Source organism: Lichenostomus cassidix, chromosome 9 (assembly GCF_008360975.1).
Source record: "Lichenostomus cassidix isolate B80296 chromosome 9, HeHo_3.0, whole genome shotgun sequence".
In the NCBI taxonomy this organism is placed as follows: Eukaryota; Metazoa; Chordata; class Aves; order Passeriformes; family Meliphagidae; genus Lichenostomus; species Lichenostomus cassidix.
In genome coordinates, this window is record NC_139490.1 from 5835597 (window position 1) to 5863561 (window position 27965).

Here is a 27965-nt window from a genome sequence, read left to right on the forward strand (position 1 = left end):
TTAGCACCTTTCAATTATAACAAAACTGGCTGAAAGGTCACCCTTTCCCCAAACTATGGCCAAATAGATTTAATCTTCTGAGTCTAGTATTACAGCCAGAGCAAAGTGTTTATGATCAATTCAATTAAAATGGTAATTTCAGGGGGACTGGCAGCTCTCCTAAACTGTAAAGAGTTCTAGTTTACTTGAAATCCCATGGCACAAGGTAATAATATGGGATGTTTGCAGTTCTGTCACTGTGGTAATTTTTCATGATATTATATTGAAACACTTGCACAAATATAACTGCTGATAACACACACACCAAAAAAAAGGAGGTAAAATATTTAATTTTAATGTAAGCATCACATCCCACTGAAAATACATGACAAAGATCAAAAGATAATTACAATACAGACCAGTGAGAGCTCTGTTTTAATCAGAAGGAGCTCTGAATCAAAGCTATTCTGCCTGCCAAAATGATGTCTTGTTGGGTCAAATAAGCTCACACGGCCCCTTAGAAGAAGTAATCGGAATTACATCATTATTTTCAGCTCTTGCAGAGTTTGATAGTATAGCAGACCCTGGAGCAATGCTTTGCCTTTGGTTGCAATTATATAAACTTCGCAGTTTTTACCACAAGTCCTCCTGAATAGTTTTGAGATAAGCCATAAGCATAAACCAGTAAGCAATTGTTGTTACAAAGATCTATTAATAGATATTTCTCTTAAAAAAAAAAAGGGAAGAAGAAAAGATAATGCTATTCACATTCAGCACTAATGCACAGAGCATTTTAAAGGGAAAACTGCCAACCTGAAATTTCATTTCCTTCTGATTACTTCAGACATACCCAGAAGCTAACAAAAAGAATGAAGATCTGTATTTTTTAATATCCCTTCCTCTCCCCCTTCTCTATTTGGCACATAAGTTCACAAATATGACCATCCCTGCTCAGTTCCCTGCTTTGTTGATGGCAAACACCTTGTCATTGTGTGCTCTGAGGCTGGGCATTCACAGACACTTGCCCTGGTTTTGCAAAAAGCAGCAGAGCAAAGTAAGAGTTCTAAGAGATTTCGGTGAAGAAACAAACAGGAGTACATTCAAGGGAAAATCAAGATGATAAATGTCATCCTGTTTATTTTCACTGTTCTAGGTCTGCCAAAGAGACCTTTCCAAAACAGTTAGAAAATGAGTGAAAAAGGCTCCCAAATGACAATGAGAATTTTTCAACAATATCTTCTTCTAAGTAATGTGAATGCTTAGAGGTTGCTGCATTTGGACTTCAGTGAACTAAGGAAGGAACTGGTTTTGAACTGAATCCCAAAGATGTTCAAATGCATTCGCAAACATCATTTTGAAAGCTGAAACTCTGTCTTGCTTACTCTGCTGCTGAGACTAGTGCCTGGCTGGGTGTACCTGCTCAGCCTTCAGCTGCAGGAGAAAAAAACAAGCTCAGTCTGGACTGAAAACCTTTCAGAAAAGCCGAGCAAATATTTAGATTGGTGGCTGGCACTGAAGTCAGCACTGCCATGGCTGAGAGTGCCAAGCCAAGGCGAAGTGATTACACACTGAATGCCCTTAGCAATACAGAGCTCACATTCAATTGGTCTTCACATACCTGCAAATGTAGTGACTGCAGAACTCACTCAACTGGGACAGGGAGAGGGGAGGTAAAAAATGTAAAGAAATGTGTGCCAATTTGCTGAGTGAAGATGTATGCAGTCAGCATAGCACAGGAATCATAGAACCTCATCCCTTTAATGGCATCAAACATAGAGGTAGTAAAAAAGGAATTTTATTTTCTGTTAAAGCTCTTAGAAATCTAACCAAGCAGCTATCGATGTAAAAGTAAAAGGCCCCAAACTAACCAAAATCACCATCTAAATCTTTTGTTAAATTCAGCAAATCTTAAAGTAGGCTCTTGCAAGGGACACATTTCACAAATCCTTTATCTGCCCTTTTTAGTAATGACCTGTTTGAATGTTCAACAATTACCTGAGATTTTGGGTATGCCTTTGAATAAAAGACAGACAGATAGGACCCTGGGAAATACACAAAGTAGAACAAAAGGAACAATTGCTGTCCAGGTAATATACAAAGTCTTTACTTTAGGACAGTCACTACAGCTCCTAAAAACACTACAGTCAGCCTTCAGCAGACATTTGGCTCAAAAGACCTCTGAAACATGGAGTGTAAGAAACCAAGCTGCTTCAGATTCCTGACACCATTTTTTATTAAATGCAGGTGCTGAAGGAACTGAAAGAAACACAATCACCTTGACACAGTGTACACCAAAGAATGGGCAACTGCAAAATGAACAGCACAAGAGAAAAGCATACAAAGGAAAAATGAACTTACAGTTTCTTCAGAAAGTCTGAAATATTCTTAAAGTAGAAGTGTAGGCACTTTCTTATTTAAACACACCCAAAGCAGCAGATCTACATTCAGCATCCTGTCGAGCAATGACAAGAATGGAGCACTGGAGATGAAACTGTCTGGGGGACAGAAACATGAAGATGATGTTGCTTTTGGCACAGAGATTTGGGTTGTTATGCAGTTAAAGAAACTCGGTGTGTTGATGCAATATTTTATGCTGTGGTAGTTTTGTGGTGGATGGCCTTGGCTGCCACTTTTATATACCTGACTCTCAATGCAATTAAATGACCCCAAAATATTTCTGCACCTCTGTGTTCCTTCATTACATGGGGATCTGCTGCTATTTTCATTAATACAAATCCTGGGTGCTGGTAAGAGCACATAGCTTAGCTTCTAATCAGCTGAAAAATTACAGCAGGAAGCAAGACATTCTTAGGCAGATTATAAAATTAAAAAGCTCATGAGAGAGATGTTTTTAAAGCATTTTTTTCCTTTCAGAGGAAAAAAAATATTACCCTCTCTTCTGTGTAGCAGGAAGATACAGCTGTAGTTAAGAGCAGAAACTTAAGAATATCTCAGGGTTCAGATAGGACTTTTTTTTTTTGGCATTTAAAGAGTTTTCTTTCTTTCTGACAGTAGGTTTCTTTGCCAATTTCATTCTTCCAGAGTTTACAGTTCCCGAGGTTACCATGCTTTCAAGTGTTGTGCTGGGTATATGGATAATTAGTCTTGCTGCTATTTGGACTCAAATATTGATAAAGCTTTGACTGTTTTGAAGTACCCTCCATTTCTTTTACTGATTTCTCCTCACAGACCTTTATGGAACTGCAACATTTTCTACACAGGAGCAGGGAGCTTGACAGTGTAATTTCTGAGATTGTTCCATGTTTGAAAAATCTCGTAAACACGATCATCATGCCTGCCTTCAGTATTCACCCAGGATTTAGAAAGTTTGCCAGCTGGAAAACAGGAAAAGACAGGAGTAGAAATGGATTGAAAAAAACAAACACTTTATAAGAAAGATTTGCCAGTATTACCCAGAGAGCATCCTCAAATCCCAGGAAAAATCCCAAAATCCAGGCAAAAAATGTAATAAAAAAGTGGTTTGATGGAACCATGTGGACTTAGGGGATAAACCCCAACTAGTCAATTTGAATTCAAACCAGAATTCTCAGGGGGAAAAAAGTGTTATCATTGAGTTCAGGAACAAACACCACAGCCGGTTGTGCTAACAGACAACCAGGGGATGAGAAGACCCTGAGGAATGAGGAGCCAAGGCAGAGAGGCAGAGGAATACACTGCCAGCACCAAAACCTATGGAAGGCACATTCAGCACCCCAGCATGGATCTGACCTTACAACATGAGGATCAAGAGACTGAAGAGATGTTAGATGACTGATCATGGTGTAGGCAAATTTCTACCTACCCAATGTCATAAAAAAAATTAAGAATTTGTGCTTACCTTTTGTTAACAGCAGACTCAAAGCATCTGTAGAAAAAAATGTTTGAGTGAATCTACAAATGAAACATTTCAGGAACTACATTTCTGTACATATCATTTATAGCCAACCTGGCAACATTATTGTTTCAAGGCAGGCAACTTTAGAAAATATATGACCAGATACCCAAAAGCTCCTCCACTTTTACTTTGTGCATATGGCCTTTGAGCACTATAATTTATGTTACCGCTGCTCACTTGTCCAGATGGACTTTTACAATATCATTCTCACAGCTCTCCAGGTGTTGCAAATAAATAAAACACTTTATTTCAGGAAGAAGAGAATAGAGTAGGTACCAATGAAAGTTGCCAATGCACATATTTTAGCAACAGCCATTACAAAAATGTATTGCAGTATTGTTATTAAGCACACCAAGTGATTCTGTATATTATTCAAATGTCACACATGACAAGCAAACCACAAAAACTACTTTCAGTAAACTGCTGAAGTCAAGTTGACTGCTGTTAATGATTGTGTCACTGTGTCATATTCAATGAGAGAACTTTAGGGGTTTTGGCAACAGAATGATAATTGTCCCACCTTGCCCTGTGAGATACACCATGACAGCAATATTAACAACAACCAAAAAAGAAGTGTAAAAGATTCAGTGGATTTCTACATGAGTAAAGGGCCATGCCTTTACAGAGATTCAGGAAGCAGAAGAGTCTGAATTTGTTGCATGAATAATTTGTTGCAAACCATTTATGACCTCGAGTCTACAGCATATTAAATATTCACACACCTTGCTCAGAATGAAAAAGGCTGGAGCTTGTGAGAAGTGATTCTGAATCCTCAGCAGCCTCACACAAAGTAGGCTCTGCCCACAATCCCATATTCTGGATTACTGGGAGAATATTAAACAGTTTTGTCTTATAATTTGAGATAAAACTCACTTTTAATAAAGGGGATATTCTAATTACTTGAATATCCTTCTTAAAACTTACACTGTTTTTGTCCATGAAGGCTCAGAACCACAGAAACTATTTCAAAGTTGCCCAAATCTTCTCATAAACACTCCCCAAGTGACTGAATGGGTTAGTACTCTTCAAATTCTCTAGTCCATACTGTAGTTAGTAAAACAAATCCAGGGGTGTTATTGAAATTCACATGTCCATACAAACAATTAATTACCATTTTTTAACTGAAAAGGCCTAGTGGTATATCAGCAGGCAGAAATGCAGATCAGAAAAGCAGCAAAACCATTAAATGTTTCACATCAAGCCTACCATACATATAGAAACAGAACCATCTGTGGTCCTTCTGATCTGTAGATTTCAAATGGCTCTAATCTTATCCTGAAAAATTCAATTAAGTGTCAATGAAAGTGAGAATTTGGACAGAAACATGACTTTTGAGAGGTTTAGGTAAAATTAATAACTTACACAGAACTGTAAACTTGATCAAAAAGCCAAATGTTCAAAAGAAAGTGGGTTCAAAAGTACAGGAAGAAAGCAAAGATATGAGATTCAGCCCTAAAATATATGATTTAACAAAATTTGCTAAAATTAATCTGACACATACATGCATTTCCTTTGGAGACCATAATCAATGTTAACTGCCTTTCAATTCTCCGTCCCCATCCCTTGGAAAGAGAAGACAAACCCCTAAATCTAAAAGGAAACTAGGCATATTTTCCTAAATAGGCAGCTCAGTTTGGGACACACAAACATCACTAGCATTTAAAAGTTTATAAGTTTATAGAATAGTGGTTTTTATGGTAGTACAAGAAAACTCATGTTTTCTTTTAAGAAAAATCATATTTCTCTCAAGCAATGTTAATGCTTAACATCAGGCCAGATGAATGTGTTTGAATATAATGAGTATTCAGTCAATTGTATCACACAATAAAAGTGGAATTTTCTACATTATTATTATTGTTATCATCACATTTGCCATAGTACTTTTACATACTATGTAAACACAGAGAGCTGGCTTAAAAGAATCCCATTTTTCTCCCCTTTAAAAAAAACATGTTCACCAAGATTATTGTTTTTTGACCAAATTAAAAATTGTAATCATTATAATTCCTCTATTCCAGTGCCAAAAAAAAATCACATCACGTTGTGGGTAGCATGGCAATGTGTCTTAAAATATTACTTCTTTTTTCTTGGTTCTACTTAGTATTCATGTAAAGAAGTCTGTCCCTGTAGGGTGCTGCTGTGTTTGAAAAGAAATGGTAATTCAGGAATATTGGAAATGAGTAGATGATTCACTGAAGATATTTCCTCACCTATTTTCCCTGTATTACACACTTAATATTCCTGAAAGGCGGGGGAAAGTATCCTGGACTTAATGGATGTACCTATTCTACCACAGTGGAAGTCTTCTCACAATCTAACAATGGCACTGCAACCAGGATACAGGTTTTTCTTAAACAAGGCTGTAATTAAACCTGGATGCCAACATTCACTCCTTTTAAAATACTCTTATACTGCCTGTGACTGCAAGCAGGGATTTGGTATTTCTCAACTTGTCACAAAGGACACACAATAAAACTGTGTCTGAGTATTTTTTAATTTTATCACATCAGTTTTCTGCTTTTAAGCCGTCCTGTGTTCTGAAATGGTTTCTGTGGTTTGGCAGGGAGTCTTTACAAACACAACACCTACAAATTGGCCCACTGTTGAAAATACTTTCAGTGATTCAGAGTGATTTCTTAATTTCTGGGGAGGATGAGAATGGAGAAGAAAATACACTTATGCTTTCAGAACAGGCAGCCTTCGATCATTTCTAGCAAATCAGGAAGGGCATTGTGTTTCATTTTTATGGTGCAGTATTGTTCTCATTGAAAGGATGATAACAATATTCAAGCCATCCTGGATTCACAAAGCATAAAATAGTCCAATGGCTGCATGTGGCACAGTGCTCATTGCAGCAGCATTCATGCACAGGGGAAAGGTATGATTTTCCAGAGTCATTTAAGAATGTGACTTCTATCAATTGTGTTAAGTGCCAAAAGTGTCTTCATACAAATTGAAATATATTCCTTTCTTACTATTAAGGGTTCTGTGGACAACATCACACAACTGAGACCAACACAACACAGCATCCATTCTGAGCTTCCTTTTTCCTTCAGGGGTGGTTGGACAGACCAAACATGCTCATGGAGATTCAGGAAAGGGTGGTGGGCACACTGTTTCTAAAAGCTCACACCAGAAATGATCCAGGTCTGAATCTGACTGCTGTACATCCATGAGGATCTCACTCCCAAAGCAATTCCTGCACAGAACATGACAGTGAACATGATACATGAGCTCTGCACCCTTCCAATAAACCTTACAGTAGGAAGTTTTTGGGGAATTATGCTTTAGGCAAGGCCTGTCTGCTGAAACCAAGACAATAATTTTAACATTTTCTAACTGTCTCTTTCTCTTTCCTAAGTTGTTGTTTCTCCTTGAGACTTTCACAGTCCTGGGGACAGTCTCAGACTCTTTTGAGCTATGTTTATTCAACACAGAGACAGTTGCAGCATTGTGTGACTTATCACAATGAACCCACAACACTTGCATGTTAAATATTGACTTCCAGATAATCACAACAAGCCATTCACTGGGAAAAGAGCGAAATAAATGGGAAAAAAAGTAAAACAACACTCAAAAAAACAAGTGATAAGCTGTGTGAAAGCATTATCTCATCTCAAAGGACCATCCATAAACAGAAAGCTAAAATCATCACTTGTTCCCTGAATTAGTGGCTCAGGTCCAAGAGATAAATTAATCACATTATTCTAGAAAGAAATAAGGAGCCTCATTTCAAATTTCAGACAAAGGATCAAGAGCCTGTTACTGATGGATTTCTCATCTTTACCTGATTTCACAGTAATTTCCCAAGTTAAAACTCACCGAAGACAAAGGAAATATTCTCTTATTTAAATTAGCCTTGAGACATATTATAAACACATAATATCTAATCTTATGACCAGTTAGCTTCTCATTTCCTTCATATCTTTGTATATCACTGGCACTGATGGTGTTAGAGTGTTCCAAAAACGTGCTTGGTGGAGTGAGGCAGCTCTGGAGACCATTGCTGTGCTCGTCTCGGGGCTCAATTCTAACCCAGCACCTAATGCTGAAGGGAGGACACACATTTGCTGATTAGGCCAAAAATGCATTTAATGATTCACTAATTCTATGATATCCACCAAAAAAAATTCAAGGTTTAAGTCAATAGACAAAATAGAAAAACAATTTTGCAAAAAGCTCAGTTTTTATTTTTTCATCAGAAAGTGGCAAACAACAACCTCAAGTCTACTTGAGTTTGAAGTAAAAACAAGCCATTGCTTTTTCCAGGAAATATCCCCTTTCTCCACTAGTCACATTCAACCTCCTCACTTCACTGTAGTGGGTTCTGCCTTCAGCTCCTGCCCACAGCCAGACCATAGCTGGCAAACAATTTTAAAACAAAATGGAGTTTAGTGGGGAACTTCACATCTTAACCAGTCACTCCACTGGAGGTAAGGAAACTACAGAATACAGACAAGAAGGAGAAAGAAATTAGATTTATGCTGAGCAGAAATATCACACTGTGGTTATCCCATGTTTCCAGTGATATTCCAGCATATTTCCACAAACACAAGGAAGGAACTGATTCTCTTCATTAAGAATCTGTGGCTGCTCATGCAAAGTTATTCATACACTGGAGATTAAAAATAAAAATAAAAATTAACACTTAATGCTACTGTAGGAGAATTGGTCTGAAATCTGGAAAATTTAAGGAAACCCTTAATTTTTTGTTCATATTGTAATAAATGCACAGTGCCAAAACAGGAGTGTGATTTGTAGTCACAAAAGCACAAACCTGGACAGATGCCTTAGAGGCATTTGGGCTATTGCCCTTAGAAGAGTTAAAATACGTGTATATATATATATATATATATATTTCCAAAGCAAATCTCACTGTTGCTGAGCTGTTTCATCGACATGGTGTGCCCCACTGTTCCATGGAGACTTTCTAAGTTTCTCAGTGCAGATTGAATGGGGCAACTGGGAGCATGAGCTTCTCTAATCCATCCACTTTCCTGACCATTAAACTGACTAATTTTGGTCTGTTAAGGAAAATCCTTATTAAAGTACAGCATGTGTGCTGAGTCACAACACAGAACAGCTCTGTGTCCTACTGCTGGTTATCCACTGTCCTGCTCCTGTCACTGCCTTTGGAAGCCTTTTCCAATGAACCTCTGCTCAAGTAATCACTTGGCCAAATATCAGTTGTAAAAGAGCTTGGTTTTTAACAAAAGGTCAAACAAAATTGCAATGAAGACCCATGGGATCCTTGCAAAAGGTCACTTAAGACAAAACGGATTCCCAGCTGAAGTACAGGTTTCACTACAGTGTATATCTTCTGTGGGCTACCTTTTCAGAGAAAAACTTTAATTCAGAGTCAAAATGAATGATTATTATTTTCTCTGCACAATCTTCCATAAATGAACACTCATTTGACACCCAGTAGATTAAACAGTCACATCCAGCTACAAGATTTGCAGGCAGTTATTCAGGCCTACAAATAAACACTCTATTCCACAACTGTATTACTTACACTGGCAAATAAAGTTACAACGTGGTGATACAGAACTGTAGTGGTCTGTTTGTATGAAGCTTTCTAAGACCTGGCCTCAAGAATTGTATTTTCAGTTCTATGCTCGTTGAACTAGATGAGCATTTTGCAGTAAATAATTTACTTGATTAATTTAGGGCCATCACTAGTTTACAGAATTTCTTTGTGCTGACTTCTTTGGCCACTTTGTTCATTATTTGAAGTTGCAGAACAGATGGTTTGTTCACATATATTTCTGCATAATGATTGCTCATAAACACTCTGTCCTGGATAGTGCTTTGAATACTTGCTATGCAGGCTCTGTGACTGGATTTTTAACTCACATAGCACATGGGCTGGATTCCCAACTTACTTTTTTTTTCATGTCAAATAACTAAGTATTTTCCCAAACCACACAGTATCTTAAAAAAAGTTAGGGGAAAGTGTCTGGTTTGAAACAAAGCTTCTTAAAGATATGTGCAACTTTCAATTTCTGAATAGTCTACCTGGGGCTATGAAAATTTAGATATTTATGTACAGATATTGAGCATTTGATGGGAATGAAACCTGAATACAAAAGGATTGGTAAAAATATATACTAAGCAAAGTAAGGCTCAGAAAACATTTAGAAAAGACAAATACATTTATTAAAAGGTGCCTGCAAAGGAGGCAAAAACTAACTAAGGTTTTACTGTTGTCAGGAGAGAGTCAGAGCTTGGCAAGAGATTGCCAGGCTTTTAACTGGAACAATGGCAGCTCTCTTAGGTGACGATGATGAGGTCATCAAATGGATGTCATCTGTTTAAATCAGGTAAGAATTTGGGCAAATTAGCTGGTGTTGAACCAGACATAAAATTAGTGTAAAATCTCCTAGCAAGCAGGATTCCTCAGTAAGTCCCACTAAGAGCAAACAACAGTGATCCAATCATTTTACTGCTAATGATGTGTTTATAGATATTTACATCTGCAGCAGTTTCAGCAGCTGTATCTGGAATTGCCATTAATGCCTTTCTTCACTGATTAATAGAGTGAAGCTACTGAGATGTTGGATTTCCACTCGTTTTTATCCCAGTGTAACATTGCCATCTACAGGAAGCTCTCCCTTACTTGGAGACTAGTTTTACAATCACAGAATAAGAACCACTGAAGATGAAAATGTAAGTGTCCAAAATTAGCCCTGTTTGATCAGCCTGACAAACTGCTATTTAAAAAATTATCCAGTAATAGTATGGCTCACCAACAAAAGCAGTATATTAACCTACTGCCTGGCAAGTTATTAAACTGAGGGGTTGTCATTAATCTAGTTGAATTATACATTAAGACAAAAAGAAAAACTTATTAAGGACAAGGGGCTTCTGATTTAGTTACTCATCATTAGCTGACATAACGTTCTCATACTGCTATACAAAAATTTTATAATTTTCTGTTCTACAGATGATTCAGAGAAGTCTTTCTCAGCATCTGTCTTTCTTCTCAGCTTTGTAAAAGGATTTATGCAACACAAGTAATTTTTCACCATGGTAGACTATGGATATCACTTCACAAGTACTAAATATACTGCCCAGAAAAGTGAGATATGTGCAAAAAGGCACATATGCAAGAGCTTAATTTTAGACATCTGCTTGATTTTAATATCTGCCTTAAAGACAGAATATTTGTGACTTCAATATGGCATCAATTCATTTAGGGATATCATTTAGAGAGTCTTCTAGAGCAAACTCTAAAAGACAGTTTGACAACTATTAGCATCCTTCTAATGAAAGAAAATGTGTTCAGGACTGAAATGCTGTGTCAGTCGACCAAGTACCCCAAAAAACACCACAAGCAAGGTGAAATTTTATGTAGGAACACTGAATTAGGGCTGACTCACTGAAATATCTTAGTGAGGCAGGGAAGAAAAACAGAATTAAATGGTGATCAATAAGTAGAGGGGAAAAGCTGGGGAGGTCATAGGAGGCAACCTGAATGAAATAATCTGATTGAAAGTGTGATCTTTGATGTCAGAAAAAGTGGGTATTGACTTTAATTCAGGGAAGACAGAATGCTGAAAGACATTTTCATTTTTGAGAACCGAAGGAAGAAGTAAATCAGAGATGAAAAGAACCAGCAGCAGTAAAAGATGAGATCTCAGATTTCAGATGGACACTTTCTGGGTATGCAGATGAGTCAAAGACTTGCACATTAGTGCACTTAGGTGGCTTTCTACTCAGAAACCACTAGATTAATTCCTTAATTTACTTAGGAAAAAACCTCACAGCCAGTTGGAAAAAAACCCAACCAACCAACCACAAAAAAATCACACTGACCCAAGCTGAACATAGAAGCCAAACTAGAAAATCAATAACATTCACAACTCTGTCTAGACACTCTTAGAGCAGAAGAGACATTTCTGGAGCAGAACAGGTTAGAAGAAGTAATTTTGCTACCTGCAGAGTCACATTCTGATTTCAGGTTGCTCTTCTGGAAACTCCACATCGGCCTAGTTGAGATAAACAGCTGACAGAAAAAGCTGATTTATTGCTATTTCAAAACTGTCAGTCTCCCATACTTAAGGATATTTCTGTTATCAGGGAGGTGTCAGCAGTAGGATATTAAGATCATTAAGGGAGTTGATTGAGCTGAAGTTGAAGCCAGCAGCGGAGCTGTGAGCAGACAGCCTCTGCACCAATGCTGTTGAGGACACAGATTTTTATGTTAACCTGCCACTTAGCTTGCTCCATCTGACTCTGTATTGTTGCAAGCAGCTGATATTTTAACACTACAGGTTTCAGGGAAAGAGGCAGAAGAAACTCTTTATGTCTGCTATGGCCAGGAATTGACAGACATGTTTGCAGAGCATCCCTGGAGTGTGGAGTCCTGGGAACCACAGCAAGGATGAGATTTGTCACTGCAGCTGCTGTGGCCAGGATGCTGCCAAAAGCCACCTGACTACTGACATGAAAATAAGCCAGTGACTCTCTAGACTTGTTTCCTTAGACAACCATGGCAGTCACCCAGCTCATGATTTCTGGAGAGTATGGTGGTGACAGTGTTCTTCTCCCTTGGTGAGGCTCCTCTGTTACTAAATTGAAAATTAATTAAAATAATAATAATAATTAGTGTCTTGAGAATGCTCACTGAGTCTTTTCAGGATCATTTTATTGTCCTGCACAACATATCAATCCCTTACTACTAGAAATGTTGATAGAAAACAAAATTAAATTTCAGGTTTAATTTGATTACAATATTTACAATTTACATGCTGCTTAGGAATCAACAGTTACCTAAAACGTTTTTGTGCATGAACTTACACATCAGAGTGTATTTCTTGTGGATGATATATTTCAGAATTTTGAAATTATTTGCAGAAAAAAAAAAGTGGTCTTTAGAAATTTTTCCAATTTTTTAAAAAATTCTATGATAAGACTGTACATCCACACATTCTAGACACCAAAGTGCTTCTTAGAAATTAAGGGAGTTATAAAGTCAATTATTACAATACAGAAGGGAGGGGAGGAAAATTAAAGCTAAAAAAAAGGGAGGCAACGAAGATATTTACACCTTGAGCCCCCTAAGGAAGCTCAGGAAGGGAAACAATCAGAGGTCACAGGCCTTGGCTGGCACTGGAGTGGTGAGGAGTCCCATGGGGGAGTGGCAGGTCTGTGAGGTCAGAGGGGTTTCTGGCATGAAGAGAGGAGGGGAAGACGCAACATTTTGCAGAGGCACACATCTGCTGTATGGATTTTAATGACTTGCAGCAGGGAGGCAAGGACAGCACCCTGTGAGCAGGAGAAATGAGGCTGATCCTTGCACACATTACCAGTTCAACCCAGCATGTAAAAGGGTGCAAATTTTTATCCAACTGTGGCCTGCAGAGACTGACTGCCATGATTTAGTGCAGAGTGAATCTCATAAAGTCCATGGAGCTCACACAGTTCTGGTGAGTTAGAGGTAGTGAGATGTCCTTGCCAATCTGTTGCTGCCTCTGCCCTGATCCCAATTCAACTGCTTGTAAGTCACAACGGGGAAGCAGAATAATGGTTCTCTGACCACTGTAACCTTGGGCACTTAGGCTGGGATATGGGAAAATTACCCTAGTCAGAGCTGTGATAAATGCCTGTTCTTCAATAGGCTATGAATAACTCTGCATTAGAATTGTAAAACATATGATATTTTACAATTTATATTTAACATAAAATATGAACTTCTACTGGACCTGGGGAAAAACTTGCAAAAGCTTGGTTGGCATTCACACTGCTAATCCCAGAGATGAATTGGACACCATTAAATAGAACAAAAATGTTACTGAATAAATAGTTAAGGCTAATGGCTTTCTATGCCAGAGAAGAAATAAATTATCCAACATGAGATGTTGTATAGGCCATATCACAGAATTATTAAATAAGTGACTCAAAAAACTGATCTAGGAATATGATATCACATTTAACTGTATTTTTGAAAAGAGAGGGGCTAATTAAAGGAGGGGCAGGGGGGAACAACAAGTATTTTAAACTTGAGTGCTCTTACTGGGATCAAAGACATCCTTAGCTGATGAGCAAAAGGGCAGTCCTGAACAGAAGCCCTAGGGAGCCTGAAAGCAGTGAGCCAAAGGGAAACTATTGTAGTGCCTGTGGTGAGCAGAATCTGCCCTGTAACAGATGTTCTTTGTCTGCATTCTGACATCTTTAGTAGCAATAATCTGAGGCACATTTGTGTTCAACTTCCCTTTACTCTCTGCCTGAGAACCACAAGGCCACCACACATAAACAGCTTCATCACAATAAAGGTTCATCCACACAGACACCCAGGGACACTTTTGCTGTCAGCACACAAGAACCTGGGGAAAACACTGTCACAGAATCATAGAATGGTTTTGGTTGGAAGGGACCAACAAAGCTATCTCATCCCAGCCCCTGACACAGACAGCAACACCTTCCACTATCCCAGGTTGCTCCAAGCCCTGTCCAACCTGGCCTTGGACACTTCCAGGGATCCAGGGGCAGCCACAGCTTATCTGGGCAACATGTGCCAGGGCCTCCCCACCCTCACAGGGAAGAATTTCTTCCTAACATCCAATCTAAACCCACCCTCTTTTAGTTATGCAAGTACAGGTGGAAAGAAGAGGCTCCAGCAAGACCCTGTATACAAAAGATTGCTCTGTCTTTGTTTCAGAAGATTTAGGCTTATCCATTTTCCTTTGATAGCAATGCATTGCACAATTGTGCAGTTTTCTGTCTAATCAATGTCAGTTCTCTAGAAATGTTAGTCCCCTCAGCAGCCTTCAAGGTGGGCGATTTCACAGCTTTAAGTGTAGGAAGTGTGATTCCAGAGACAAAAAAGAGCCATTCTTTCTCTGTGCCAGACAAGAAGAGCAATATTCATCCTTAGGCTGGTCTTGTAAGGAAAATTTCCAGAGTTCTCACTCTAATCCATCTCCTTCACCACACAGCAAAAATCTACATTTACACAACTAATCATCTGAGTGACTTGTCTGGATACCTGGAACTGCAATTTGAACTAATACTGTGGAAAAAAATAGCCCAGAGTCACAGGTCCTATGCCAGATATCAGACCCCACCTGTATTCCCTTGCTCTGCTGCAAATTGCAATCAATTAGAGATTGTTGTGAGTTCATATTTCATATTTACAATTTCCTGTCCTGCCTCTGAGCCAGGGAAGATGAAGCTGGTCCAATCAGCTCCTATATCCCTCTGGCTTGGGGAGAGCTTCCAGTCTTTGGCTCACAAAATCTCTTAATGCTGTTACTGGTAACAAGCAAGAGTTGGGCATACCAGAGACCTCAGTTAAAGATTCTCATGTTTTAATCACTGGAAACTAACAACCAACTCCCTTTTTGAATAAAAGAGAAGGGAAGAACTGGGCTCTTGGAGGGCCTCATCAATCCCTGCTGTAACTTGATGCACTTCACATAAGATCAGGAGATACAGCTGACCTGCTGTGCCATTACCCAGCACCTCTGAAGGATCAGCATCGTGTCAGCCACTTCTGTCACACTGTGAAAAGCCCTCCAATTTCCACGTGTCCTGATCCCAACACAGGGACAATGTCAAGGGCTAAATTTCCAATAAGCCAGAGCTCTGAGCTGACCAGTGCTACAATATAATATGCATGAAGGTCAGAAGCAGCTGTCACCTCAGATGTGTATTTTGCACACAGTTATTTTCTTAGCAAAGAAATTCACTACAGTATATTACTAAAGTGAGGAAAATAACATGAGAAAATGGGAAGAGGCCATGTAAAAAATGAGACAATCAGGCCAGAACCCCCAGTTCATTTTGACTGCATCAGCATGCCTGATCCAACTTGTAAACCAGCCTTAACAGAGAAGCATTTTCCCTGTTTGAATTGCATTAAGAAGTGGAATTAGCTTTATAAATATAAATCAGTTAAGTATAATGCAATATTTATAACATGGTATCTGATTTTTCCCCCTTTAGGATTCCATTTAAAAGGAAATAACAAGGAAACAGTGCTCTCAGAAAGACAGCGGGTTTACAATTTATGCTAATTAATTTTCATATTGACACAAAACTAAACCCTGCATTTTATTTGACTGCAGCAAGGAAAAAAAACATGGCAGACAGAACAAAATAGATTTTATTTTCCAGCAACAGAGAATTCTGTAAGAAAGTCTCTGTTTCTAGCAAACATGGTAATCCTCATTCATTTTTCTATTGCCCAGCATGCAGGTCAGTATGCCCAAACCAGTCTCAATCCCTCTCTCAAACCCCCAGAAACAAGGGCAAAAGCATAAGCAAGAAAAATGGTTCAATTTATTTGAAGCCCCAAAAGGCTCCAATCAAGATCAAGTAGTCATTATTCTAGGAACTATATAAAAAGAGAAATAGCCTATCCCTGACCTGCAAGAGGTTCAAAATCTTCCATTAAACCAAATAACATCATTCAAAGTTGGAAGAAAAAATTCTATTGCTTGTAAAGCTAGGGAAAAAAAAATGCAAGACCATTCTGTTGCTAGAAAGTCTGCTTGGGATTTGGAAAAAGAACTACCAGTTGGCTAATTCCATATAAATTCATTGAAGAGTCAGTGCCAAACTCATAATTGCTCTAACTTGCTGAGTGTCACTGATGCTACATCAAAAACAAACCCAGGCCACAGAGGCTTATTTTCTATTAGAATTATTAATCACAGACGTTCAAAAACCTAACATGAAGTTTTCCTCTAACTTCAGCCCAGTCAAGTTCTATTTGGCATTCAAACGGATGCATTTTTCTCTTCACAATCCCCACACACATGCCCTGTCTCATCTGGGCAAGAATGAAGGTTTCAACACCACAAAAAGGGATAATATGAAGTATTATGTCTTTAATTAGAGGGTCAGAGAAAAGCTGAAAAGCAACAACTCCACCACACTGACCAACTCAGCCTGTCAGCTTTGGCCCTGTCCTCAAATATTTACTCTTCATTTTTATACTTTAATTATTCATTCAGGTTTTCTTCTACTGTTAATAGAATTTTCCCATCATATTGATTAGTTTATTTAGTTCAGTTGGATTCACAGTGTAAAGATTTTTTTTTTTAATTTAATAACCCCTTTGCTCCACTGCCTCCATTTTGATTTTTTCCTCCCCCTAATTTGAATAGAAGCAGCAGCACTAATTACCTGCCCTCATGTCAATGTTTCCTCAGCAGCATCCTCCAGCACTGAACTGCTGGTTTCCTTATTGTTAGTGTCATTAGCACTGAAGTACTCTTATAAGGAAAATTTCAACCAGCCAGCCTGAGGTTCCTGCAACAGAAAAAGAATAATTTCTTAGTTAGAATCAGGATGCTGTCTATCCTTAATGAGACAGCAGCATGATTAGAAATGGAGATGTTTTCCATTTCCCATCCACATTCATTTAAAACCACATTTCACTGAAGCAAACACAGGCTTATCCTGAGATGCATGTTGTGTCTATTAAAAAAAAAAAAAAAAAGGGAACTCTTTATCTCAGGTTTGCAGCTTTCTCAAACATCATAAAATCCTAATTCACTTTTCCTCATTTCAATGGCTTTCCCAGCACAGTTTTTAAGCAGACATGGAAGCTGGATTTATCAATGTCTGGCAATAACATGCTGCTATAGTCCTTACCTAAACATGCAGTAGCTGAACTATGCTGTGCAAAGATATCTACAATATTAACAAAAAGGAGAGTGTGATAGTTTAAAGCACAATAGCAAATCCCTCATCTTAAAATCTATCTCCCACATCTTATCTCACTATAAGAATAAACTGGTTTGTTGGGTTTTTTCTTTTACCAGGATAACTGTTTAAGAATTTTATTTGATTCAGATAGAAAGCAACTCTATTCCATTGCTTTTCTATTTTAAATATTTGCTTTAGTCACTGTGTTGCCTTACATCTTCCCCATTAGTGAAGTCATCTTCAATATTTACAGATAGTTGACTTTGTTAATCCTTGTACAATCCCATTTTTAAAACGGCTGCCAAATGACTTGGGATAAGGATACTATGAAATATATTTGGCACCAATATATTACTGAGAAGAACAATATTAGAAATTTTAGGAGAAAAGAGAAAGGCTAAGTACTCTGCCAGGGAAAGGTGACACATTGAAGAAGGTGACATAAAGGATGGAGGCATGGAGGAAGGTGAGAGGGAAGGTGATCACACCTATTGGAGGATGAGGATGACAAATCTGAAGATATAAAGCAACACAGAAATTCTGTTTTCTCCCATGAAAAGGTGTTGCTGGACACAGTGAGCTCAGGACCATGTACTGCAGGGGAATTAACCAGGAAAGACAACTTAAATGATCAGTTTGAGCTTCTGAGGGGCACTGAAACCTAAATGAAACCAAATGAGATGTATCCTACAGTGAGAGCCAGTGAGCACTGCATGGGCCACTTAGACTGAGCTCATGGGGCCCAGCAAATTTGGATATTTTTGTAGCTGCTTCATAAATTCCACCCTAGGAGCTCAGATCCATGCTCTTCCCTGACCTGCCAGGCAAAATCTGGTATGGCTGGAACTCCTAACAGAGATGTAGAGAGACACTTTCACCTGAATACCTATTCTGAATTCATTATTAGTTTCAAAATTCTTCAGAATTCCTGATTACCATCCAGTTATTAATGCCATATAAAGAGTGTCTGTGGCACATTAAGTTTGTCAGCATGGGAGGAAAGGGGTTAATTTGAATGACTTTGTGAAGCAGTTTAGCTAAATTGCATTAGATATTTGTATTAAGATTTGAAAATGCCTTGATTAAATTCTCTTTACCTTCCTAAGTGATTTAAGCTAAATCAAATCAAACTGAGGATATTTTATTTCTGAATATGAACATGGGCATAGAATTTAACACAGTTTAACTAAATCTCCTTATGAATGACTGAGGCAGAGAAGGAATCCTTGACAATTGCCACAGCTCCCAAAAGAAATCAAGACAACTCTCTCTAACAACACTTCATTCCTTAAGATAGTTAAAATCTGTCTTGTGCATTTAAGGAGGGATAGGAGGGGAGAGAAAATGTATATGCCTCATGCTGAAACATTATATAATGCCATCCAATACCAGAGGCAGACATTGGACTACTTTCATCCCATATGGCAAGACAAATGTTTCTCCCAGTTTATTATTAATAGTGCTGTGACAGAACTGTGATTCAGCATCAGAAATCATTATTTTAAATATCTTCCACCAGAATTGACTTGGCACAAATCTTTTTGCCACAGAAGGTTGGTCCTGACTAAAACCTTCCACCCAGCCCTGAGATGAGCACAGTGGTGCAACAGCCTGCTGATCCACTTCCACATAAAAATGAAAATGTGTCTAACCTTCAAGGAGTTGGTATAGCATTTTGAATTATACATCAAGGAGAAAAATTTAGTGGGTAAATGTTAAAATCATTAAAGTAACTTTTCACTGCAAATAGAGAGTGAATGCCTCATCCCAAGACAGCTATGAGATGTATCAGTTTAGGTTTTTAATCCCAAAGTATGCATAAATCTCTCCAATCTCATCTCTTGTCATCTTCCTGTCAAAAGAAATTTTGTTTCACTTCCACCCATCATTGCTCCCCGTGGTTTCTGAAAACATTCCACTTGAAAATTTTATCATGGGAAGGGGGAGGTTCCTTCTAGATTTCATGCAGGGTTAAGCTATGAAAACCACAGAAGAAGAAGACTTTATTAAAAATAAAAATAAAATTTTAAAAATAGACTTAATACAGTTAGTAAAAGTATAAAATCACAGAATGACTGAACACCCTCCATATTTTCCCACTATCTACCTCCATTTTGCTTCCAAAGTCCACCAGAAACTGCAGAGTTTGATGCACATTTTCCCTCATTAGTGTGTGTGTGTGATGCTCTTAGAGGGGAAAGCCCCACCCCACACCAAATGACATCCATTTGAAAGGACTTGATAGTTTCAGTTACTTTCTGTTTGTTTTTCCACCTAATTTTTTTGCATAACGCAACACACCCATTTATTTCTGCAGTTAGCATGTTGATGGGAAGTCAGGAGTAATTTGACTTTATAAATGCACATAAGTAGGAGCTGGCAGCTGAAGAAAAATCTATGTTTATTAGAGCAGGCATGAGACATGCATAAGACATAAATATAACCAAGAGCTTCTCTTCATTACCTGTGGCTGTTAAATCCCAGTGAAAGATCATTTCCTGCTGCAGATTGTTGTGTGAGCTCCAGCAGATGGGATGTACTTTCCTCTCAGCTGCATCCACATGTAAGAATGTTCAGTGTGTAAGGTGATAGAGTAATGGATTGAGCATCTACTACTTGGTTTCAGCAGAAATCAAGTTTGAAGGGATGAGACCTTGGATAAAATATTGCTTGTCACCTGAAATTTTATAGAGGGTTGGAAAAAAAAATTACAAAGGGAAAAAATAAAGCAACAATTTTGCTCACAATAGTGCCCTAATATCCATATGAAGATGGACATTAATTTGGCATTCTCTAACATCTGCAACTTCAAATATCTATCACTGTTGACTAGGATTATTTATTTATTTTTAATTCTTTGAAAGTAACTGTCAAAAGGGGATGAGAGGCAAACTTTGTTTATAGCTTTCACAGACACTTGCAGACAAAAGAAACAATGAATTTGGCTCCCCTGAGCTCCCTCAAAGGTTTGAAAGGACCCTTTTGTGCCTCACTTTTCATGTCTCTGCCTCTTCCTGGTCCTCAGTTCCTTTCTTTAGGATTTTAAAGCCCATTTCAAATGCCATTATCAAATAACATTAATTCCCAAATTCACACACTATTTAGATCTATTCTTCCTCTCTGTCTCCACATCCCAGCCACTGTCCTAGGATGTTACTCATTTTTTTCTCCACAACCCCAGCCTAATACCTTGTTTCCATCTTTGGCTCAGCCATTTCTAGGTTCCTTCTCCTGTACCCAAACCTTTACCAGATCAGTACCTATTCTACATTTGCCCCTTCATTTCCTCTCTTTTTCCTTAATCTCTCATCTGATGTCAGTGCCACTACAAAGAATTGGCTTCTCATTTTTCCTGGCTTTTCACCTCACTCTGGCATCAGATCACCTCTGTACCACTCCTGCCCAGAGCTCCATACTCTCCCTTCCTCTGCTCTCAACCCCTGCCCCACCCCTTTGAATTTCAGTGCAATGACTCCTTCTCATGCTGCCTGTCCTGTGGGATGGAGGGAGTGGAATCCCATTTGGATTGCAATTTTATTTGGGATAAATGCAGCCCAGGAGGTTTCACTGCTTTTCCATTTTTCTTAAATTTTTTGTGACACTGATTTTGAGACAATTTTAGAAGTAGGCGTATTGTACATCTTAAGCACACAAGAGTTTCTGGCTGCAACCCAACAGAAACCTCCTACATTTCACAGGTGGTTTGTGAGCTGCAGATGGAGAACTTCTGTGCAAAAAAAAAGCTTTAAAAATCATCCATCCTTATTTGTCCTTCCATTACTCTTGGTTCTCACTACTACCTCACATTCCCTGCCTTTCTCAGCACTGCAGAATTGCATTCAGCATAAAGAAAGCTTTAAAGAATAGCAAGCTCTCTTATTTTGCAACATTATTCTGACAGCTACCAAACTATTTATTTAATTAATTTCCATCTTTGTTATTCTCCTTTGTACTGTTGCAGAAAAATTTGGTCCTTGGCTGGCGATAGCACAGAAAACAGTGCCCCAAAGGGGCTTCTGCAGAGAGGACTGCAGTGTGCCAAGGACAGCACAGAAAAGGAAAGAAAAGGGTATAGAACCACAGAATTATTAAGGCTGGAAAAGACCTCCAAGATCATCAAGTCCAACCTTTGGCTGATCCCACCTTGTCAACTAAACCATTGCACTGTTATGTTCAGTCATTTCTTGAGCACCTCCAGTGATGGTGGCTCCACCACTTCCCTGGGCAGCTTGTTGCAGTGTAGAGAATCCTTTCAGTGAAGAAATTCTTCCTGGAGACCAACCTGAATCTTTCCTGGTGCAGCTGGAGGTTATGTCCTCTTGTCCTGTTTCTGGTATCCTGGGAGAAGTGGCTGAGCCCCACCTGGCTGCAACCTCCTTTCATGGATGAATGAAGGAGAAAATCTTTAACAGCTTAATCAGACACCAACTCACTAAATTTTACCATATAAATTTGTAATGATTTTCATGAGCCACTAAGCTGTCAGCTTTCCCTGACCAGGCTGAATTTTCCCTGCTGAGGGTCTGCCTTAAGGAACACTTCTTTAACCAACAAGTCTTTTAGCACTACCAATTTTAAGCTTTTGACCTGCTGCCCAGCTCTGCCAGATTCTCACTTCCAAATAGTGCATTAAAGTAAGAGCTGCTGCAAAGCACAAAATCTATCATCTAGTGAACCATGATATCACATCCTGCAACACCAATTAAATAAATAAAATGTACTCTTCACTGCACTGGGGAAGAGCTTGACTGAGGTTTACAAAGTCATGGACACCATTTGACAATGTGAATGCAGAATCTTTACTCACCAAGTTCCCTCCAGTAGAATGAGAAACACACTGGCAAGAGATACTCAGATAAAAGCAGGTCCTTTTTTATGTGGCTGCAATTTGTTGACACAAGCTTATCAAAGCCAACAGTAACAGCAGGTTTAAAAATGGATTGGGCAAGTTCATAGGCAATCAGTTAGAAAAGAAAAACCTCAAAAAACCCCAGTGTTTTTCTAGCTAGCTCATCTGCTAGTTTCAGGCAAAATTAAATGTAAAAAGAAAAGGCCATTTATCTTTAAACTGACTTCAAATTTGCTTCTAATCAACTGGGAACTTTGTTTGTTGTATTTAAGAAAAAAGAAAAACCTAATTTGGAAGAAAAATAGAAATGTATTTCAAGTCCTATTGCTTTTGTGCATTTTCATCAGACTTAAGTACTTAGACTCTCAAAAGGACATAAAACAGTGAAAATGGTACTCACGGCAGATGAAAAACGCACCCACTGCAATTATTTTATAATTAAGCCCTGATGGTGTAGCATTTAGAAAGAGTCAACCTATCAGAAAAATCCAAGTCTATAAACACAGAGTTGGATTTGCAAATATTCTGCTTGTACTGCTAATGAAGGAGAAATCAAAGGGGAATATGATGCAGAAATGTTATAAGGCTGTACCTTAGACATTTCTCCTTGGTGATATCATCTTCTCCCCTCAGAGAAACAGCTCAGAGAGACAGATGTGCAGCAAATAGAAAGAAGAGAGTACACAGGTGTTTGTTGCTCTGGTTTCAGGGTCCAGCTGTGCTCTAATACTACCTGCAGTGTTTCACTAACTGCTGTCCACCAGACCAATATTTGTGTCCATATCATTCCATGCTGTCTAGGCAACAAGTAAAACACAGGGCATGGTCTGTGCATTCACAGGGGAATGAAAAGAGCAACATGGGCATTTAACCTGACCCTTTCCATGCACCTGTAACCTCTCATTAAGCAGCAGCCTTAAACAGGCTAAGGTTTGAATCACTGCAGTGTCCCTGCAATCTGAGAGGCTGTGAATTTGCTGACTAATCCCAGCATTCCTCACTGTTAAAAAAACAGAGAATTTTAACAAAAACAAGTCCAGCCCCCACTAAGGACAAAGCAAAAACAGCCCTGTAAAGATTTAGAAGATGTCAGCCATTGTTTAAGAGTAACACAAAACCAGTGTCAAATAATGTTTAAAACAAAACACATGACAGTTGTATCTTCAGAGATACAAACTGGTTGTGTCTTCAAAGAAACTCTAGAGCTGAAACTCTCAAATGGAGATGTTTAAAGTATCCCTTTGGCATATTTTGTATATATCAACTTGAAGAAACATCCATCCATGAGTAACAGTCGGGAATACTGACTTGATATTCTTTTTACTTATATTAGTGAAAAGTAAATTTAAATCAAATAAAGACAGATGTGAACTTTAGATTCACCAGGTTCTTCACCATGAGGTCATAAATTTAAATAGGTGATACAAAACCAGAGAGATGGTTAATTTTACATCCTATTCATACATGAAACAATTGACACAATGATGACCTCAGCAAACTGACATGGTTTTGAGAAGTTCAGTTAACATTTCAGTTACATGCAGTGTTCATCTGGGCCTTCTATACAGGGGATATTTTCTTATAATGAACAAATATGGCTAAAAATATTTTCAATCCAGTTCTAATTTGTCTTGCCACACAAAAATAGCATGCAGTACAATTAATATGCATAAAACATAAACCCATTAATGGACTGCATTTAGGTGAGTTAAAGGAAGTGAACCAAGGCCATCATAAATCTTCTTATGTGCTTTTGGTGATATACTGACAGGTAGGAATTAAACATGCAAGGAACTTTTATTGAACTGTCCAGATCCTGTTTATATTCAATCAAAGTTGCCCACTTTATCACGCTGCTCTTGACATTGCTGCGAAATAGATAACAGCTAAATCAGAGACTGTCAAACTGAAGTAACTGTCAGGAATTAAATGGTATTGCTGAATAAAAGCCATAATTGAAATGCACACACACACACACACACAAAAAAAAAAAAAAAACCAAAAAACAACCAAAACCCAACCCTCTAAAACAATGTGGGAAACTTTAGATGACATTGCAGAGACATCAGAAGTCCCTGATACAGCAATAGAATTGAGCAGATTGTTTGGGCAAAATGTCATCACTGAAGCTTTCTTGTGCCTTATTACACACAGACATCATCTGGGACTCTGCACAGTGCTGAATTACTATTTACAGCAGTTTGACCTTGAACATTACAGTTGCATTAATACAGGCCATTCAGTGGAACTGATAGATAGTTACAAGGTCAGTGAAAATGTAGAACAGATTTTTGTATTCAAATAGGAGAGAAAAAAAAAAAATAGAGAGTTGTATAGTTCCTAAAAGGAAGCATCTGTTCATAAAACACCTGGACTAACAAAAGGCAGCCTTTTCTACCCAACAGTTAAGATGCAATACATTATTGATCAAGCATTGTAACAAGTTTAGCACCCTTTCAGAGCTCTCATGATGCTCTAATTATGGGATGTAAATTGGAATCTCTAAAACATGTGAGTTTCCTGAAGTTGAAATTTAGCCACCCTCAAGCATGCTCGATTAACTGAGTGACAAAGAATTGCAAGCAGGAGTTTAAAATTCAGTATTCATTCAAAAGAAACCAATTTGAGAATTTCAAATACTTCACTAACAGCAAGAGACTAGCAGTATATAGGCTGATTATTTCACATCCTAAAGCTTTTCTCACCCCTACATTTATAGAGACATCTGCAAACGCTAATAGAGTTCTCTCTAGGATGGGGATCATTAAGTCAAAGTACCCAAGCACAATGGGCAATGAAAGATTGAATTGGTTAGTGCTCATAACAATTGACAATGATGCTAATATATATCAGTACTTCACTTGAATTTGTGTAGCACATTCAACATCTGGAGACTCGTCCCTGGATTTTATGCAATCACTATAAAACTTTAAATAAATACTCACTAATATACAGACTTCAAATATATATCTCTATCCTGATTTTCATTATCTGGAATTGCCTGTAAAGAACTTGGGGAATCAATGGGAGAAGAGAATAATGAGCACTTTTCATACTGTAAGCAGCCGAAAAGGTGGTACAGTTCTGCTCCTGCTTTTGATACCACCATGTCCACTTGAGAGTTGATTTGACACCAGTAACATCACTGGGAGATGGTCACTGATTTCTAATGAGTTCAAAAGGTCCCTCTTCAAAATGTTTTCAGTAGGGAGGTGAGAACCACTGAGGAGAAAATCCCCTCACTCTGTTGGTGTTTGGTCACACTCAAAATAAAGAGCATCAGAGGGTTTTGAGCAGAGAATAAGAGCGAAAGCTCCTGTCTCACCTGAGGTTTGAGAGCAGCCTGCAGCAGATGCTTGGGGAAGCAGGTAGGTTCAGTGCCCCATTCCATCTGGTCATGCTGGGAAATGGCATCCTGAGTTCATTGTACAGTAGTTCTATTAAAAGAATGCAAAATAACACTGAAAAGGGGCTGCCTAAAGCCTTCCTCTTCAAGCAAAGTTCTTCTACCCATCCTGAGATCTAAGGGCTCAGTTTTCCTCCACCCTGAGGAAAATATATCCTTGACTATAGGTGCAAATACTATTATGGATCTCTCTCCTACCTATTTGCCTTCAAAAGGCAAAACTAAAACCCAGGTCAGACGGAACTGCAGAAATTGCATGTCAAATTCTTTTTTGAGCCAGAGGTCATAATTTATTTATATATCTGCACCCATGGAACTGATAACTTTCCTGCACACTCACGTTTTTTGGATTTTTTTTTTAATAAAAGGTTTTTCACAATCTTGAGTCTGAATGCTGACTGTGAACATATATTATCACTCATCTGCACAGGAAATTTTGGGACATACAATGTTATGCATAAAGCTGAGTACAAGCAGGTGATGTAGTTCTGCTTCTTTGCAACATCTATTTGTATTTCTTGGAGTAAACAATGTGAGTACAACCCAACATACTTACCAAAGAAAGGTACTGACCTACACTTCTCGTAATAAAATTTAAATTATTAAAAATCCTGATTTAATCAATACAAATAACATGAAGAATGGGTTTATGGTTTACCCTCGTATAAAGACACTCATGGGGTTTTTTTCTCTTCAAATTATGGAATATAAAAGTATTTTCCCTAATAAAATATTTCTTTGTCAGCCTTTCATACCATCTCACATCATTTGTCAGTTAGAAAACACTGCAGTAGGATTAGGCACCTCAAGAGATATAGGACAGGATTCCTTGCATATGGCAACAGACTCTTGTGTCTGTTAAGAATAAATAAAAGTATAACCTACTTCATCATGATTTTCACTGGTTGTGAAATTATGCATTTCTTTTCAATCCAGCAAAAAACAATTCGGAACATTTCTTCTCCCTATATTGCTGTATCTCAAGATCAGCAGTTATCCTTTTCACACTGTGATGGATGCTGCACTGGATTATAAACCCAACTATATCTGCTCTCCAGTTTCCTCAATATTACATTCATTGTATTCCACAGCATGAACTCACAGTCAAGATCCTGAATATTGCTCCATGATAAATATCACAGATGAAGAGATGGTCCAGTGCCAATGTTATTTTCATGGCTCTGGCACATCTCCTGAGCAATGTGTTTGGTAGTAAACACTATTTCAGTTGCAAAAAGTTCCCAGGCACTGCTGTAGCATTCAGAAAGAAATTTTTATGAGTATTTTAATATACTTCATGCTTTTTTTCCTTCAGCAGCTCTTTCTACAAACCAGTATTACTCTTTCCTTCCTTGAACATTTGTAGGAGCAGGGGTTGATGCTGTCAATGCTTGCACCAGTGAGAAGTTCAGCTGCACTGGTGCTCTGTTCTATTCAGCAGCACTACACATTCAGTGAAGTGCTGGCAAGGCTCATAGCCTTGATGTATCAACTCAGCTCTTCCCTGAAATACAACCATCTCTGGGGTAAAGAGTGATAAATATTCAACAGCACAGGGAAACACTACACTGCAGATTTAAGACTCAATCTGGCAAATACTTACACAAGAGTATATTTTCTTCACACAGCTAAAGAAAAATATATATAAACATATTCATAGGCACAAGATTGCAGAGTACGGGACTCAAGAGAGGGAGGAGAATGTAGGAGGAGGAAGAGACAGTCTTTCCAATGCACCCCAGGGGCTTCAGTGTGGATTGAATCTCTTGCCAAAACATAGAGAGGATGTAAGCTGGTCAAGTTGGCAGCAGCTGGAACAAAAACCCTTCAGGAATGCTCTATACCAGCAGTGGGAATGTCAGCCTAGCACTGCCAATGGTCCAGTGAACCCAAGAATGTGACTGAGCACTGCTGGCAGCAAACCAGGCTGTTGAAACATCTGTGCATGAAGATGGAGGGTCACAGGCATGAGTAAATCCTCTTTGCTAAGTTGCAGGATCTATCTCAATCACATGTCCCTCTCAGTTTCATCTCTGTCCCACAATTTGGTAAAATTTTTTGAATAATCCACAGCATCTGAAGCCCTTCAGAAAGCTCAGCTCATGCCCATTTTCACAGATTACATGATATTTTGGGTGTGTAATGGCTAGTCTTTGGACATCTGATCAAGTATATGT

At 38.4% G+C, this 27965-nt stretch overlaps 1 long non-coding RNA gene across 1 annotated transcript; it reads right to left on the reverse strand.

Annotated features, from left to right (window-relative positions):
- Positions 1-1841: 1841 nt before the first annotated feature.
- Positions 1842-11930, reverse strand: LOC146433115 (uncharacterized). Its single transcript, XR_014853922.1, has 3 exons — positions 11813-11930; positions 3818-3844; positions 1842-3314 (listed from the first exon to the last, which is right to left on the reverse strand). It is a non-coding gene; the product is annotated as an uncharacterized LOC146433115 (long non-coding RNA).
- Between the last annotated feature and the right edge of the window lie 16035 nt (positions 11931-27965).